Below are 16,933 nucleotides of genomic sequence, written 5' to 3'. Positions count from 1 at the left end.
TGGAACTTCCTCCCCCTTCATATATGACACATTCACCCCACCTTGAAAGCTTTATTAAAATCACATTTCCTCCAAAAACCATCCCCCAATTAAATCTTTGTTTCCCCTACTTCCCACCCCTTCTGTGTTGCCTATGCACTTGGATCTGTACTCTTTAAGTACTTGATATCCCTTCCACCCCCTCAGCCTAGCAGTACTTATTCATTCATTCAATTGTATTTATTGTGCACTTACTGTGTGCAGAGCACAGTACTAAGCACTTGGCAAGTACAAGATGGCAACATATAGAGACGGTCCCTACCCAACAACGGTCTAGGCTCACAGTCTAGAAGGGGGAGACAGACAACAAAACAAAACATGTGGACAAGTGTCAAGTCATCAGAACAAATAGAAATAAAGCTAGATGCACATCATTAACAAAATAAATACAATTGTAAATATGTACAAGTAAAATAGAGTAATAAATCTGTACAAACATATATACTGGTGCTGTGGGGAGAGGAAGGAGGTAGGGTGGGGGGATGGGGAGGAGGAGAGGAAAAAAGGGGGCTCAGTCTGGGAAGGCCTCCTGGAGGAGGTGAGCTCTCAGTAGGGCTTTGAAGGGAGGAAGAGAGCTAGCTTGGCGGATGTGTGGAGGGAGGGCATTTTATGTACCTATCCATAATTTATTTTAATGTTTATCTTCCCCTCCAGACTGTAAGCTCCTTGTGGGCAGGGGACTGTCTACCAAATGTTTTGTATTGTCCTCTCCCAAGAGGTTGGTACAGTGCTCTGCATACAATAAGCGCTCAACAAATACCCTTGATTGATTACTCTTGCACCCACCCAGAACTGTTCATCTGAAGGGTAATAAGAGAGCCCCTCTCTCCAGCTCCTAACATCCTCCTTCTTCTCAGAACAACAGCGTCCCCATGATCTCCTCCACCCACCTACCAGCTCCTCGCTCCCCAGGAGAGAAGACTCAAGGGCAAGCGTGGACCAGCAGGGGCTGCAGGGAGCAATCTGTTTCCCCCTGAGCCCAGCGGAAAAAGAGGGACAGGGGAGAGCTACTCGAGACAGAGGAGTTTCCTTGAGAAGGAGCTGCTTGGCCTAGTGGGAATAGCACAGGTCTGGAAGTTAGAAGACCTGGGTTCTACTCCTGGCTCCACCACTTATCTGCTGTGTGACTTTGGCAAAGTCACTTAACTTCTCTGTGCCTCAGTTGCCTCATCTGTAAAATGGGGATTAAGGCTGTGAGCCCCATGTGGGACAGGGACTGTGTCTAACCTATCTTGTATCTACCCCAGTGCTTAGCACAGTGCCTGGCACACAGGAGTTTCCTTGACCTTGATATGGAAACTGACCCAACCTTTTGAATTCAGTCCCTCTTTCCATCTTCGAGCCCTCCTGAAAAGACTCAGAAGCATCCTACTAAGTTTCTCTGGGGTTTAATGGAGAGGGCTTAGTCCAGTGCTTGGCACATAGTAAGCACTTAACAAATACCATCAAAAAAAAAAAGAAAAATAGAGTCAGATGCAGGGAAAAGGCTGAGCTGGGAGCAGAGATGAAAGGCTAGTTTTGCCCTAGGATGATGAATGGGGTGTGAGGGCAGTCTGGGAAGAGAGAAGACCCCAGGAGGGAGAGGTAAGGAGGGGCCTCACAAGCAGTGAAGGGCTAAAATGAGGGAAAGGAATGTAGAGGTCAAAGAGCAAGAAAAACACTTGTCCACTAATCCATTCAAGATTCAACAGGTTAGACATGCACACACAAACACGAGTGAGCCTACAGGCAGACCTGAGTACATATGCCTATCACATGTGTGCATACGTTAACATATTCTAAGCCCCTCTTCTAAGCACATGTACCAACAAGCATCTTGGAAAACATTAACATATAAAAATGTGCAGCCAAAGAACCAAAAAGGGTTGCTTTCCTGCTCACCAAGACCATCTTTGTCCTTCTGTTCTCATCTTCCTCCGCTCGGACACAACCCACTTCCTGGGAAGTGAGAGTGGACATTTGCTTCAGAGCCCCCTAAAATTCTCAAATCTTGGGGGCAATTCCTTGGGGCCAAGAATCATGTCTACCTACTCCTCTGTACTTTCACAAGCCCTTAGTACAGTGCTCTGCTCCCGGTAAGCATTCCATTAAATTCCACCAATTAATTGAAGTAAACACTGAACTCAGACACAGGTCTCTGGATCTTAGAAGCACAATACACCCACTTTACATATTTATGTCCAATCAGTTTATTGATTTTGACCACTCTAGTGGTAGTTTTATGTTTGTCATCTCTGATTAGTGTTAACTCCTAAGGGGCAGGTAATAAGTAACTTTGTTTATTTTGTAGTTCTCAAGACCCTAGTACAGTGCAGTGCTTCAAGTGGGTGCTCAATAAATGCTATTTATTTACTACTATTAATCAATCAGTGGTGTTTATTTGGTATGCATTGAGCGCTTATTGTGTGCACAGCACTGAACTAAGTGCTTGGGAAAGCATAATGCAATAGAGTTAGTCGATGTGATTCCTGCCCATGATGAAGCAGCATGGTCTAGTGGGTAGAGCATGGGCCTGGAAGTCAGGTCATGGGTTCTAATCCCTGCTCTGTCACGTGTCTGCTGTGTGGCCTTGGGCAAGTTACTTAACTCCTTTGTGCCTCAGTTACCTCATCTGTAAAATGGGAATTGAGACTGTGAGCCCCACGTGGGACAGGGTCTGTGTCCAACCCGATTTGCTTATATTCATCCCAGCACTTAGTACAGTGCCTGGCATATAGTAAGCACTTAGCAAATGCCATAATTCTTAAGTAGTTTACACTGTATGGGAGGAGCTACTATTACTACTACAAGGTGACTCTCTGGGCCTTAGTACGTGCAGCTCTAGGAACATTCTCAAAAGGGGTAGGACAGTGGGAAATGCATCCAATATTTGAAGATGGGATAGATGAGGCAGAATAGAAGAGTCCCAACTCCTCCCCATCATCAATGCTACTTAGTAAGTGCTTACTAAGTGCTTGGTGGAGTATAATAAAATAGAGTTGGTAGACATGCTCCTTGCTGTTCTCCTGCCCACACGGCCATGAGAGGCATCAGCCATTTGGTGCTGCGGCCTGCTCGGAAGTGGGGAGGGAAAACAGGGAGCAAGAAACTACCACCCACATTCAACCACTGGTGCCCAGGGCAGGGTTTTGAGGAAAGGGAACGAGGCCAGGAACTCTCTGCTGACTTCAGAAGCCTGGCAGCTCCTCCTACTCCACTCCCATTTGGGCCTGACTGGTTTGGGGTAGGACAGCCGAGGACGGGCTCAGATGGGAGAGAGTCCAGAATCTGTAACTCCTTAGAGGAGCTCCAGGAGTGCCCGAACACCATTCCCCTCCATTGGGCACACACCACTCTCCTCTCCCAACAATCGGTTCCCAACCAACTCTTTATCTCTCCTCTCTGTTTCGCATAGTTTCAGCAGCATGGCCTAAAGGAAATAGCATGGACTGGGGAGTCAGGAAACACCGGATCTTATCCAGGCTCAACCACTTTCTTGCTGTGTGACTTCAGGAAAGTCACTTAACTTATCTACGTCTCAGACTCCTCAACTGTAAAATGGAGAATAAATACCTGTTCTCCCTTCTCTTTAGACTGTGAGTTCCATGTGGGACAGGGACGGTGTCTTACCTGATTAGCCTGCATTTACCTCAGTGTTTGGCACATGGTACACAGTAAGTACTTAACACAGTTACAATTATTATTATATGCCAATTTCACCTCTTAAAGGTGACGCTTCTGTATTCTGACAACCGACTTGATAGAAATTTCTACTTAGGAAGCTGACTACTGATCTTCTTAGAGCGCTACCCCAGTTCCGCTTTTCAATTTCACAACCCTGGCACATCGCTGATTAATTCAGGGCTGTTTAATAACCCTTCTATTTAGATGAAACAAGCTGTCTTGTTTTCCTGATTTTGAACATTGACTTTTGTTTCTCTGCTAAGTATCTTACTGTCATTTAAATTTCTCCATCTCCAACCAAGCTGATAATGGGCAGGAGCGAGCATCTGAGCCTATCTCCTTTCTGACAACATTTACAAGTTTGAGCAGGTGAGGCAGAGAATCGACCAAGGCTCCGTTCCTAGAGGAGGGCTGAGCTCAGACTTTCCGGGCTGGGGAGATCCCAGCCCTGGACACGGGGTGAGTGAGGTATGTGGACTGAGAAGTGGTCAACACCCCCACTGCTTCATTCTGCTGATCAAGGAGCAGAGAACTTTGAGTCATTTCCTCTGTGCATCCTGTGACAGGCTAGATCCAGGCAGTCTGGACTGGGACCAATCTTTCCGACGTGCATTTTTAACGGTCTGCCTGCATCTCTGAAACCCTGAATCATTTCCTACCAATCAATCAACTTTATTGCGCATTTACTGTGTGCAGAGCACTGTACTAAGCTCTTGGGAGAGTATAATACAATAAAGAATGTAATGTGAAGCAGCATAGCCTAGTGGATAGAGCAGCGGCCTGGAAGTAAGAAATACCTGTGTTCTAATTCTGCTTCTCCCACTTATATGCTGTATGACCTTGGGCCTTGGACCTTCTCCATACCTCAGTTAACCTCTGTAAAATGGGGACTAAGACTGTGAGCTTCATGTGGGACAGGGACTGTGTCCAACCTGATTTACTTGTATTCACCCCAGTTCTTTGTATCATTCTTGGCACAAAGTAAATACTTAAATACCACAATAATAATAATAATGTTAGCATGTGGTCAGGGACACCTCTAACAGGGAAACACTATGGACAATACTACTGCTTACCAGATCTGTGCTTGCGGTTGCAATCAGCTCAGATTGGGTGATCCGGTCTTAGGGAAAACTTTTAAACCCATCAGGAGAAAGAGTGCCCAGCCAACATCCTGGTCCACACTTGACCAGGGGCACCACCCAGATGGCAAAGAGCAGGCCACTAGTGAGCAATAGCAAGCTGGCCTTTTGCTTCCTTCAGCCACTGTCACTCCCAGATCTTCAAGCACCCATGGTAGACTGAAGCACGAGGCAAAGATAGGGGCAGAAGGAGAGAGGAGGCTTCCAGCTGCCACCCTGATGGATAATTATACCCACTTATCCCAATCACCAAATTAACCAATGTTACTTATTAAACACTTATCAGGTGCAGAGTACTATAAATCAGCTAGGTGATCAGTTTTGAGACGGGGGAGGGCTGGGCCTGGGGACTCCAGCCACACCTGGGGTCTGCATTCCCTACTTACAGATAGGGATCTTGTCTACCAACTCTGTTACACTGTACTCTCCTAAGTGCTTAGTACAGTGCTCTGCACAAAGTAAGCCCACAATAAATACCAGCAATTGATTGTCAGATATCCATGTCAGGCTGCTTACTACAGTCTCTCCCCACTTTCTCCCAGACAGTTCATGAAGGAGGGAGCAATTTGTGTTTTGCAGGTGGCTTCCCCTCCTCGGGAATAACGATGGGGAAACCTAATCCATTTCCCCTCTCCTGGAACAACCACCCACTTCCTTCTTTCTGGCCTCTCCCCTCCTTGGCCTGAAAGCGGAGACCGTTCCTGGGGAGAGTCAGAGTGAGATGTCTGCAAGAAGCTCCACCTGGAACATTTAGTGCACAGCTGATCCCAGGGAAAGGGTGAGGGGTGGGGTGAAGTGGGACGGCTTCCTGAGTTTAGAGAAGAGTCTAGCTTCCTCCCTGCCCACCCCCCAACCCCACGCTCTAGAGTTTGGTCCGGTTGTAGGTCAATATCCACTTATTTGGTTTCTAATAAATGCACAAAGGATACTTAGTATCTAGCAAACAGGATGAGTAGGTGCTGGCCCCAATCGGCAAGGGAGGGGTTGCAGCCTGCCACTCTCAGGGAGCTGTGAAGTAGTCGACAACTTCCTCCCCTCTAAGTCTGTTACATACCAACACCGGGCTGTGAGCAAATGCATTTCTGACACTCCTGACTTCACAGGAGATAGGGATCCTCCTCCAGGAAGGAAGGAGATGACCAGAGGCCAAGAAAATGACAACGGAGTCCCTTCAACTGCAGGAATCTTTGGGTCTTCTCAGCTCCCACCTCTCATCCCCCAGCCCCACACTCCATCCCTAGACCCCTCTTCTTGAGTAAGTGCTTACTATGTGAAGAGCACTGTATTAAAGGTTTGTCTCATGGATGCTGTCCCTTGTTTCCCAACCCCAAAAGAGCCCATGAGGGGATCTTTAGCTCTAGAGACATGATTCTGGGCACCAGACCCCCACCATCTAAAGGAAAGGTCCTTAGCCCTGTCCTTCTTTAAATTGGGAAATCATGACACTACTTTTTCTCAGTGTTCTCCCTTTTAGGGGAGGACTTGTAGATCCTGGAGAGGTACTGATAGTAGTAGTAATAATAATAGTACTTATTAGGTGACTACAGTATGGAATAATAGCAATAATTGTGATATTTGTTAAGCACTTACTATGTGCCAGGTACTGTAGTAAGCCCTGGGGTGGATACAAGCAAACTGTGTTGGATGTAATCCCTGTCCCATGTGGACCTCACAGTTTTAATCCTCAATTTACAGATGAGATAACTGAGGCACAGATAAGTGAAGTAACTTGCCCAAGGCCACTCAGCAGACAAGTAGCAGAGCCAGGATTAGAACCCATGACCTTCTGACTCCCAGGCCTGGGTTCTAGTCACTACTGGGCTCTAGTGACTTCCCATGTGGCAAGAGCACGGGCTTTGGAGTCAGAGTTCATGGATCCAAATTCCGGCTCTGCCACATGTCTGCTGTGTGACCTTGGGCAAGTCACTTAACTTCTCGGAGCCTCAGTTCCCTCATCTGTAAAATGGGGATGAAGACTGTGAGCCCCACATGGGACAACTTGATCACCTTGTATCCTCCTCAGTGCTTAGAACAGTGCTTTGCACATAGTAAGTGCTTAACAAATGCCATTATTATTATTATTATTATTCTATGTTTGTTAAGCCCTTCCTATGTGTCAGACACTCTTCTAAGCATTGGGGAAGATATAAGTTAATCAGATCAGATACAGTCCCTGTCACATATGGATCTTACAGCCTAAGTAAGAGGAAGAAATTGAGGTACAGAGAAGTGACTTGACCAAGGTCACACAGCAGGCAAGAGGTAGATCTGGGATTAGAACCCAGATCCTCTGACTCCCGGGGCCAGTGGTCTTTCCACTAGGCCATGCTGCTTCTCACCAAACACTATAATAAGCACTAACACTGTTGGCAAGGAATGTGTCTACCCATTCTGTTATTCTGTACTCTCCCAAGTGCTTACTACAGAGCTCTGCACATAGTAATAGCTCAATAAATACAATTGATTGATTGATTGATTGATAGAAAAGAAGTATATTCCCTGGCCTCCCAGGGGCTCACAATCTAAGAATAAGATAGGTGAGGTGGATGATGACAGACACTTAAGGAAAGGAAACAAAAATATAATAATTGTAGCATTTGTTAAGTGCTTACTACGTGCCAGGCACTGTACTAAGCACTGGGGTAGATACAAAGTAATTGGTTTGGACACAGTCTCTATCCCATAGTGAGCTCATAGTCTTAATCCCCATTTTACAGATGAGGTAACTGAGGCACAGAGAAGTGAAGTGACTTGCCTAAGGTCACACAGAAGGCAAGTGGCAGAGTCACAGTTAGAACCCAGGTCCTTCTGACTCCCAGGCCTGTACTCTATCCGTAGGCCACACTGCTTCCCACAACAGGAGAGGAGGATCATTTTCTTTCCGAAGATGGTTCCTGCAGTTTCCACTATATATCCAGGCTCAGGGATTGCTCCACCCCAAGGATGAAGAAAAACCTAGGGAAATTGGGAGGCAGCACAGCCTAATGGAAAGAGCAGGGGCGTAGGAGTCAGAATGTCCCATTAATAGCAGTATGTATTAAGCACCTACTACGTACTGTATTAAGCACTGGGGTCAATGCAGTGTTATCAGTTTATACACCCAAGTACAATGCTCTGTAAGCACTCAAATATCATGGATTTATTGATTGATTGACTCACAGTCTAGCAGGGATAGTAGGGATTGAATCCCCATTGTACAGATGGAAAAACTGAGGCATTGGACTAGAACCCCAGTCCTCTGACTCCAATGTCTGTGCTCTTTTACTAGGCCAGGCTGACTCTAGTCCTGGCTGTGCCACTTGCCTGCTTCGTGACTTTAGGTACATCACAATTTTTCTGTGCTTCAGTTTCCTCCACTATAAAATGAGGATAAAACCCTTTGTAATAATAATACAATAATACTTGTGATATTTGTTAAGCACTTACTATGTACCAACCACTGTTCTAAGTACTGGGGTAGATACAAGATATTCACATTAGACACAGTCTTAATTCCCAGCAGACAAATGGTGGGACCAGGATTGGAACCTAGATCCTCCGACTCCCAGTGTTCCCAGTGTTGACTCTCCTTAGACGGTGAGCCGCATGTGAGCCAGGAACTGGATCTGATCTGATTATCCTGTATCTACCCCAGTGCTTGGCACAGAGTAAGTGGTTAACCGTGATTATTATCATTAGGGAATTGGGGGCTGTGTGGACTCCTGGGCAGGGGGTCTGGAGGTAGAGCTATCCAGGGGTTGAGGGGATAAAGTACATGAGAAGCGATGTAGTCTAACGGGCCTGAGTCAGAAGGACCTGGCCTCTAATTCCAGCTCTGCCCTCGTCTGCTGTGTGTCCTAGGGCAAGTCACTTCATTTCACTGTGCCTCAGTTACCTCATCTGTAATAGGGGATTAGGACTGTGAGTCCCAAGTGGGTCATGGATGGTGTCCAACCTGATTAGCTTGTATCTAACCCAGCGCTTAGTTCAGTGCCTGGCACATCATAAGCATTTAACAAATACCATAAATAGAAAAAATGTCCCCTGTCCTCCATGTCTCGCCTTTGTCATCACTTATTCATTCACCACAAGAGGGGTGTTTAGGGGGTGGTCACCTGGGGGCTGGGTGGGGCCAGATGAGACAGGGATTCCCAATTCTGTCAGCCATTTGGTTCAGACAAGTGAGGTCGAGGAACCAAGCTACTTTTGTAGTTCTGGAGCTTGGAGAGGCCCCATGAAGGTCAGGTAGCAGGACCTCCATCCTGCCGGGGCCTGCTGTCAGGGGAGGGGGCTGTAAGACTTTCAGAGTCGGGGTTGGGGGGTCCTCCCTCTGACCCTCCTCCAGGTTTGGGGAATGGCTAAGGGGAGGCAGAATCAAGTTACCATACTGGAGGGTTTCCCCTCTTCAAAGCCTTACTGAAGGCACATCTCCAAGAGGCCTTCCCAGAATAAGCCCCACTTTTCCTCACCTCCCTCTCCCTTCTGCATCACCCTGACTTGCTCCCTTTGATCTTCCCCCATCTCCCTGACTCACAACACTTCCTTCATTCAATCATATTTTTTGAGAGCTTACTCTTTGCAGAGCACTATACTAAGCACTTGGAAAGTACAATTCAGCAACAGAGACAATCCCTACCCAACAACGGTCTCACATTTATATCTGTCATTTTATTTATTTATATTGATGTCTGTTTATTTGTACTGATGTCTGTCTCCCCCCTTTTAGACTGTGAGCTCGTTGTGGGCAGGGATTGTCTCTATTGCTGTACTGTACTTTCCCAAGCACTTAGTACAGTGCTCTGCACATAGTAAGTGCTCCATAAATACAATTGATTGAATGAATATATGAATGAATGAATAGTGCGGCAGGGAGACCGGGACTGTTTGGACTCTGGGTTAGGATGGGACCCTGGCCAGCCTGCCCCCAACGCCCCCTCCCCACCTCTGGCACTTGGGATGGACTCCACCCCCTTCGCCCGCTCCACCGCCGCTTTTATTTCCCAGCCTGAAAGTAATTTTAGCCAGGGAAAAGCAGGATTAAACTTTCATAACATGAAACATTTATCTTGCTTTTCTTATTTCTCCCTTTCCTCCCTCATCTCCCCTCTACAATATCCCTCCCCCTCTCCGCTTCCCAGCCCGAGGAGAAATTAATCCTAGAAAGAGCGGTGGTCAGGGAATTCATTCATTTATTCCATCAATCATATTTATTGAGTGCTTACTGTGTGCAAAGCATTATATTAAGCCCTTGGGAGAGTACATGGGTCTGTTATTATTATATCATACTCTCCCAAGTGCTTAGTACAGTGCTCTGCACGCAGTAAGTGCTTGCTAAATAAGATTGAGTGACAGGACAGAACCTGGGCTCAGACCTCCCCTGCCCATGAGAAACAACATGGCCTAGTGGCAAGAGCACGGGCTTGGGAATCAGAGGTCGTGGGTTCTAATTCCCGACTCTGGCGCTTGTCTGCTAGGTGACCTTGGACAAGTCACTTAGCCTTTCTGGGCCTCAGTTACTTCATCTGTAAAATGTTGATTGAGTCTGTGAGCCCCACGTGGGACAGTGACTGTGTCCAACCTGATTACCTTGTATCTATAGCAGAGCTTAGAAGAGCGCTTGGCACATAATAAGTGCTTAACAAATTCCATTATTATTAGTATTATTTTTAAGTCCACATCTCCTCGACTGGACGCGGCACTGATCGTGTTGGGAGCTCCCAATTCTGCAGCCCCGGACAAGCAGACGGGCAAAAGACTGGGGAAGCAGCTTCCACTGGGAGCCCAATCCTGCATTCATTCATTCATTCATTCAATCGTATTTATTGAGCACTTACTGTGTGCAGAGGACTGTACTATGCACTTGGAAAGTACAATTCAGCAACAAATAGAGAAAATCCCTACCCACAATGGGTTCACAGTCTAAAAGATAGCAGAACTGGGATTAGAACCCTGGATTAGGATGCATTTAAAGACTCAGAAGGCTGCTTCATTTATGAGGGGCACTGTAAACATATCTAACTGTGTACTAAGTCCTCTATCTAGCTCTTAGAAGAAGCAAGATGCTGAGATTGTAACTACATTACATTTCCACGCCCTATCTTAAACCAGCTCGTCTCTAGCTCATCCTCAATATGGCGAATTAAAAGGGGCTTTTCAAGTCCTCCTCTAACGTATTATCTCTTCTTTGTCAGATATCCCTTTTTGAGCATGCATCATTCCTCCAGTGCTCCTATAGTGCTCTGAGAGTGTTCCGAGGCTTTTCTAGGGTGCTGTCGGGAGCAGTTTACCCTGCTTTAAGGGGGAGGGGATGTGTGTGCATTTGGGGAGCAGCAGGAAGGAAGGGTTGAGAAAGGTATCGTGGGGTTCGTCCGGGGGATTGTTTCTCAGCCAAAGGCGCAGCTGTCTTCGGCCCCGGTGGTCGGCAAGGGAGACCCTAACCCCTCTCCCACCGCCCCCTACACTGCAGGCTGCCAGTGTGATGGGTCAAAATTCACTTTCCCTTCATCTGGGCAGAGACTTTGGCGTCTGGGAGGCAGCAGAATGTCCTCCACTCCCACCCCCATTTAGAGGAGGCGGTAGATTTTTTCCTTTATCCCTTTATCTCCGCTTTTTAAAAAATGCACAAAAGCTACTCTTTACACTTCGGCCTTGTCTAAAACCGCCCCCTCTAGTGGCCGTCTAGGGTATTTCTGTACCCAACCCAATTCACTCCGAAAATTTAGACGAGCAGATCAACGCAAGTCCCCTAGACTTTAACGATGGTTCGTGTGCTTTTTTTCCCCTCTCTCTCTCTCTCCCCTTTCTCATTCATTCATTCATTCAAACGTATTTATTTAGCACTTACTATGTGCAGAGCACTATACTAAGCGCTTCGAAAGTACAATTCAGAAACAAAGACAATCCCTGTCCACAACGGGCTCACAGTCTAGAAGGTGGGGAGACCCCCTCTCTCTCCCTCCCTCCCTTCCTCTTTCTATGCAACTTTCTATCCCTTCATCCCTGGGTTTCTGTTCCTTCACTTAGTCTCTTTCTCTCTCCCTTCCAACTTTCTTCCTTTTCTCCGTCTCCTCCTGGCCTAAGCTGTTACGACCACATTAGCTAGGGCAGGATTCAAAGGTAGGCACCCAGAAAAGTCAAAATAAAAACCAACAACGCTGACCCAGAACAGGGGCAATTAAGACCCAAGCTTGCCTAAAACAGAGATGAGTGTTGGCAGAAACTTCACCTACGCAGCTAAACCCTGGGAAAGGGGTGGGGTGGGGGTGGGGGAGAGGGAGAGAGGGAGTGTGTGTGTGTGTGTGTTTTAGAAGGGGAGCACCTGCCCTCAAGTTGTGAGGGAAACCAGCTTGTCTCCCTCAATCAATTCTCCCCACTGCCTGGTGTATGCCCCCAACCCCCACCTCAAATGCAGTCCTGCCATGCAAACAGCTGGCCACAGCAAAACCCAGGAAAATGACAGCTGGATGGGAGTGGGAAAGTTGAGGGGAGAAAGGGGCCAGTGGGGGCAAGGCAAGGGGAAGGCACAGAGCACAGTAGAGATGAGGCAGTGAGAAACATCTGCTTCTCCTCTAGGTTTCCAAGTGATGTCCTTTTGTTCCAAAGACCATTTGCAGCCCAGGCTCTACACATGACTTAATATTCACTACTTGTGGAGCAAAGAAATGCTTTCAGTGGTCTTCTGAACTGCCAACAGGACTATCACAATCTCCAGAATCTGGGTGCTTTCTCTCCCTTACCATCCATTTCTTTGTCCCCTGGAAGAGTTCTTTCTAGACACAGAATTTTCTTCCTCTCCTTTTCTTCAGCCCTATAACACTGCCTGCCTGCCTCCAGCAGTGTGAAGTGAGGAGCTAGTTAAAAGATCAGGGTGCCCAGTAGTTAGGGGCTGGGGCGGGGGGAGGGGGGTGAGGATGGTGGGGGGGAAGGGGAGAATAGAGGCTACGGATCCTGTCTGCCCCTGCACTTGCCAGACATGCACTCTGGCCGGATGGACAGCTGGATACCGACACAGACTTCTGTTGCCTTTGGAAGAACCAAGCTAGTGAAGATATGAACACCCTTGGAATTGAAAGTGAAAATGGACAGGACCCCGGCAATCTACATATCCCCTAATTAAGCATGGAATCTTGGTAGCAGTGAAAAAACTGTTTCCCTAGAGGGATTTTGGTCCATTCATCACTGTTTGAATTAAGCATAAACTAGGAAAGAACCCTGAAAATTCAAATCTAATGAATTATTAGCAGAATGCCCCAAGGACAGTGGGGTGAGGTGTGGAGGGGGTTGGGGGAGGGTTGGGTAGATGTTAGAAACTGTATGCGATGCTTCCACAGGCTGGACAGTCCTGAATTATTTCTAGTTAACAGACTGTAGGACAATACCCAGGTCTCTTTATGATTGGGATTGAGGGGCAGGGACCGGAGAGCTTGGCTTGAAGCCCCCCAGCCCCTCCACACTCAATGATGGACAGACATATATTATGCCCCATATGTGTGGAGACAGCTGTGTGTGACAACTCAGCAGACAGCTAGGTGGGGGCTTTGGAGGAGACAGCAAACTGGATCCCTCCCTCCAAACCCCTGCATCAGCTCCCATGATAGGGAGGTATTTTTTTGGCAGGGGGGCATAATAGAGAGAATAAAAAACAAAACACAGCAACAAGCCAGCCCCATAAATATTTCATATTACCTGAATCGGGTCTCTCAGGCTGCTGCCAGCTGCTACCTTGTATATTTTAACTGTGTCACTGGCCTCCCCTCCTGCTTGTGTGTTTCTTCTAACGTGCCCATGAAATAAAGATTAGCTGAATAATCAGGCGTGTTTGTAAATGGGAAAGGGCCTGGCTGGGAAGCATGCTGTTCTCATTCCCTCAGATTTCTCTTCCTTCCCTTCTTGTCTTTATATAAGGATGCTCGAGGCAGATGCAGGAAGATGGGGAACTTCCTTGCGTTCAGCTCCCGGGGTTGGGGGGGGGGGGGGGGGGGGAGAGAGAGAGAGAGTGTCTGTGTAGCTTGGAGGTCTTGCCCGACTGAGGCAGAAAGGAGGGAGACCAAGAAGGGTTCAGGAAGACCCTGAACTCCAGGATTAACCCTTAAGGCCCTAAGGGGAGGCTGGAGGAGAGCTTGGTGGGAATGAGACCTTTGACCCATTCACTTCTCCTAGGCTCCAACTGCAGTGGGGGGAGTCCGCCAGCAGTTTGGAGTTCAGTTGACCCTACCCAAAAGCCTAGAAGGGAAGAGACAGGGGAGAGCCCCCACTCCCACCCCAGATAATTCCAAAGACCTAGAGCTCTCTGGTGACCACAGGAGGCTTTATGGCTCTGGATGCTGTATCTCCATGTCTCCAACCACAAATTGCTCAAAATGTCATTTCCATTTAGCTGCTTTGCAAGCCAATTTGTCCTATCCAAATGCAATTTGGCCAGGACAGTGAGAGAGCACGAGGCTGCCTGAGTCGGCCTCCTCCTGTTCTGACATCCCCAGTGGGCATCAGCTGGAGTGGGGTCGTGAGGTCTAACCCTGCCTTACAGGTAGCAAGTTCAAGGAGGGGGTGAAGGATGGACAGGGGTCAGGGTTGTGTGGAGAAAGTGACAGCTGGGAGAGGTTTCTTGGGGGTCACCGAAACACCCCCTCCCTGCAACTTTGTGGCTTCTAAATAGCATCTGTATATGCTTTCCTTGCACTCCTCTAACCAGGCCAGGGAAGATGCACATAAATGATTACATCCAATGTCGCTGAGATGGATGATGGAGGGTGAATGAATCACTCTATCTCCTTTCCATGAGGGCCGGGAAGAAGCAAGGGGAGCCAGCGGTGGTAGCAGTAGCAACTCAGGCAGCGTTTTGGAATAGAAGTTGCATATTTCAATTAGCGTTAAACGGAACCATATTCCCCAAGCTGCTGCTCTTCTGCTCCACTGCCCAGCAGGCTCTGGTCAAGGCTGCTGGAGTTCTGAACTTGCCCAGAGGGGAAGCCTGAGGATGCCAGCCCAGAGGAAAAGCCGGAGGATGCCAGCCCTGAGAAAGAGGCAGTCAGAGAGGTGCTTGTACCTTGAGGTTGGAGGCTGATTTCCCCTCTCCCCAGTAGCTTCTATCTCCACCTTGTCCCCAGGGGACTAGTCAGACAGTTAATCATATTTATTGAGTGCTTACTGTGTGCACATTACTGTACTAAGCGCTTGGGAAATTACATTTTAATACAGTGGGAGAAACGGACATGAATAGAAATAAATGTTACAAATATGGGCATAAGTCCTGGGTGGGGGGGCTGGTTGAGGGGGCTGAATAAAGGGAGTGAGTCAGGGTGATGCAGAAGGGAGAGGGAGAAGAGGAGAGATTATCTGGCTGAACAGCTACACATGCTGGACTCCCCTGGAGCTGTGTGAGGGAATCTCTCATCTGGAACTACTACAAATCACTCCCTGCCCTGGCCCACCTGAGATCCTGGCTGAGATGGCAGGACTCATCCAACTCACCCCCTCGTATACGTCTCATCTGGTGCCGATCAACATTACTGGGACTGCAGCTAGCCCAAAGCAGAACCGTGAGACCCATCCCTTGGCCCTTCCCCCTGACCCATAGCTGAGCCACCTTTTAGGGTATGATCCTAACCTCAGTCCCCAGCTCTCTCCCTCCAGAGAAAAAAGTCTCATCATCTTGTGTTTCATGGGGGACAGGGGCCAACCAGACCCTCCAGTGAGCAAAGGGGACAAAGTTGGCAAAGAGAGGCCAAAGGAGACCTCAGCTGGATGCCCCCATATGACCCTCAGCGCCAGGATTATGGGCAGCCGGTGCCAGTGGCCGGGGTCTTTCTCCCTATTGATACCCTGAGTGTGGGTCAGAGAGAGGAGAGCTTTGGCGAGACTGCTCGGACCGAACTGCTTAAAACTCACCAAGCCCTCTTCCTCAAATGAACAAAAGCCCAGAGCGTTCTTCCAGACCGGGATGCCATCGCCCCTCCAGCATCTCCTGGTCTCTTTCCAGGATCAGTCCCAGCAGAGGCGGCTCACCTCCGGGGAGCCCTTACGGGGCAGACCCGTGCCTCGCTGCTGGCAATCCCAGGGGACCATACATCGCCCCCCGGGGCTAAGGGCTTTGAGATCTCAAGGCGAGTAAGCCCCCTTCTAGACTGTAAGCCCGTTGTTGGGTAGGGACCGTCTCTATATGTTGCCGATTTGTACTTCCCAAGCGCTTAGAAGTGCTCTGCACACAGTAAGCGCTCAATAAATACGATTGAATGAATGAATGAGCCTCTCACCAACAGCGTGATTGCTGTGCTCTGGGACCCAAGTTCTCCGGGGTGGAGGAGAAACAGGGGGCGAGGGAGGGAGCAAGGACGGGCTGATGTCAAATCAAACAAATGCTTCCCCCGGGAGGAAAGCCTTTTTTGGGTTGTCAATCCCTTCTCCCCGTTTGCCCTCTCACCTCTGGCGTCCCTGGGAGCCAAGGCAGCGGAGCTTAGTTCGGACTCTCCCAAGTCGCCGGGAACATGGTAGCCCCCAGGCTAGCGAAGATGCTAGCCTCGGGCTCCTCTGCATCCTCCCGGACCCTGGGCTGACAGCGCGGGGAGATGGATAGCAATGCGGGGGCTGCTGTGTCGGGGCCTGAGGGAATAGACCCAGGTCCTTAGGAAAAATTCTCCTTCCCCCTAAAATCTGCATTTTTGGGCAGATTTTAGGAAAGCCCCAGGCCGCCCCACGGATCCAAGCCTCACCGCCTCCCCAGCCTCAGCTTACCCAGTCTGAAGGCGTCCGTCTGTCCACCGGGTGTTCTGTCCGTCTGTCCTCCTGGGCTCCCGGGGTCGAGGGCAGGGATCGGGGGGAGGTGGGAGGATGCACCCTCGGCCCGGCTCGAAATCACGGTGACGAGGAAATCCACATGGGGGCCCCGATTCATTAAAATCCACGTCCAGCCACCAGCCACTTATCTGTATTCCTAAAGTCTCCCGGCTCTGCCCGGACTGCCCGCCAGCTCCTGCCGCCTGTCGGTCCTTCCGTCTGTCTGTCCCCCTCGCCTTCTTCCCTCTCCCAGCCCCGGGGCGCAGTCTCGGGGGGGTGCGGGGACGGGCAGGGGGGCACTGGAGGGGCAGGGGGATCCTCGGCCTGGGAAAAAAATG

At 48.8% G+C, this 16,933-nt stretch overlaps 1 protein-coding gene across 1 annotated transcript in view; it reads right to left on the bottom strand.

Annotated features, from left to right (window-relative positions):
- The window catches only part of PLXNA2 (plexin A2), a 252,736-nt gene extending 236,071 nt beyond the window's left edge, over positions 1–16,665 (bottom strand). Inside the window, exon 1 of the mRNA XM_038749116.1 lies at positions 16,554–16,665. The gene's annotated coding sequence lies outside the window, so the exon portion shown is untranslated. The remainder of the gene's footprint in view (positions 1–16,553) is intronic.
- Positions 16,666–16,933: the final 268 nt, after the last annotated feature.

This window comes from Tachyglossus aculeatus, chromosome 7 (assembly GCF_015852505.1).
Source record: "Tachyglossus aculeatus isolate mTacAcu1 chromosome 7, mTacAcu1.pri, whole genome shotgun sequence".
Classification (NCBI taxonomy): domain Eukaryota; kingdom Metazoa; phylum Chordata; class Mammalia; order Monotremata; family Tachyglossidae; genus Tachyglossus; species Tachyglossus aculeatus.
The sequence above is the reverse complement of the archived record's forward strand: the minus strand, read 5'-3'. Positions and strand labels throughout refer to the sequence as shown.